Source organism: Ursus arctos, unplaced genomic scaffold, assembly GCF_023065955.2.
Source record: "Ursus arctos isolate Adak ecotype North America unplaced genomic scaffold, UrsArc2.0 scaffold_6, whole genome shotgun sequence".
Lineage (NCBI taxonomy): Eukaryota > Metazoa > Chordata > Mammalia > Carnivora > Ursidae > Ursus > Ursus arctos.
The window spans coordinates 59,901,208-59,903,108 of record NW_026623078.1 but is presented as its reverse complement, the minus strand read 5'-3'; the positions used below and the strand labels follow the sequence as shown (position 1 = coordinate 59,903,108).

General features: G+C 38.6%; 1 pseudogene; it reads right to left on the bottom strand.

Moving 5' to 3' along the window:
* Window positions 1-501: 501 nt before the first annotated feature.
* On the bottom strand, window positions 502-1,302 carry LOC113252681 (BH3-interacting domain death agonist-like; annotated as a pseudogene).
* Window positions 1,303-1,901: the final 599 nt, after the last annotated feature.

Here is a 1,901-nt window from a genome sequence, read left to right as displayed (position 1 = left end):
AATGAGAATACTGTTACTTCTTTAGTATTAAGATGTTCCCTATTTTGAGAGGATTTTTTTCATTTGTGAGGGGTATGTGCATCTGTCTCCAGTCCTTGCTCTCCTCAAACACACCTGCTGTAAGACCATGCCCCAAGGTCACACTTTAGTAAACAGTAAAGTTTTTTTTTTTTTTAATTGTGTTTTTTACTTCTGCTTTAAAATCTGTTCTTCAATTTAATTTTCAAGTGAAGACCCATACAGCTAAAATAAGATAAAGGCACAATGTGTAGTGGATTTAGAAGATGGCATGAAACTCATTGAAATATGTACAAGTCGACATTTTCATTCAAGCATGTTAATGTAAAAATTTCTAAAGGGATCACCTGCTTAAAACATCATCTTTAAAACAGTAAGAAATAAATAGCTATTATCTCATGTCTATCTTCTCTAAGAACTTTGTTTAAATGGATGGCTCCATCTCCACTGGAGGAAGGTATACTGTTGTCACCATATCAAGTTTTAACCAGTCATACTTTGAAGAGTTGTCCATTCAGTCCATCTCATTCCTAAGTTCCTCACATTGGTGAGTAGGCTCTGATTAATAAAGTTCACTGTTGTGCGAAAGACATCAGGGAGCAAGGATGGTGTGTGATTGGCCACCTTTTTGGCCAACAGCATGGGTCAACATCAGCTTGGTCTTCTCTTTCTCCATGTGTTTAGGGTAAGCCTTCATGACCTGCTCCAACACAGCAGTGAGATACTTCCTTCTGTCTTCCTCCCACAGGTTCACATTCATAAACTGCATCGCCAGGTTATACACTAGTCTTGAGTGGATTCTGTGATCTATCCGGTCCCCTATTTGGGTGAGTTGCCTGGTGAGATCCTGGATGATTTCCTCTCAGAATCTGTCTTCTCGCTGTTCAGGAAGTGGCTGCACCAGTTGCCATTTGTCTGTAGCTCGTCATCGTGGTCCTGCAGGTAAGCTGGCACCGGCTGATATTCATGACCCAACATCTCCAACTCTTTGCAGAGATTATAGTTGGAGCAGTTTTAGGGGAAGAAAAACACCAGCAAGTCTGTGATGAGTTCATCCTGGAGGCCTGAACCATTGCTGACCTTAGAATCTATTGGCGCGGGCAGCCTTTCAGGGCTCTGACTTGCTTCTGGCTTTGCAGGTGTCCTGAGTCAACAGCCTCCAAAGGAGATAAAATTTTAAAAGGCTCCTATGTCCATAATTTATTAGATGTCATACTTTTCCTGCTTGTTGCAGCTATTAAGTTTCTTGGGCATCCCAGACCCAAGTCCCCACCCATCAGCCATGGCAGGAGGCTGAGAGGTGGGTAGCTGGGGGTGTGGTGCTGGGTGCCACAGGTGAGGTGAGCTGGAGGTAAAGTCCCCAAGGCACCAAGAATATACACTTATTAAACTCAACAGTTAAAAATAAAAAGAGGTGACCTTATCGGATAAAATACAACCTAACTGTTTACAACTTAAAATCAGCATATATAAAACATAAGAACACAGAAAGTTTGAATGTGAACTAAGAAAAAAATGAAGTTAATATCATAGCCTAACATATTTTAGGAAAAAATATACATAATTGTAAAAAGCAATGAGCAAATCCACAATTATAATAAAATGCAGTTTAACACAACTCTCATAATGGGGAAATAGATCAATGGGGAACAATGTGAAGAATAAAGATTTGAACAATCTGATTACAAATTAATCATGGGCATATTTAACCCTATGATCAACAATTAGAAAATACAGTTTTCAAGCATTTGCAGAAAAGACAGTGATACTGTCTATATATTTGACTCAAAAGGAAAACTAATCATATTTCAAAAGAACAACGTTTTATCAAGTTTACCATTAGTTAGAAATCAATATCCAAAAGATAAACAAACAATAATAAA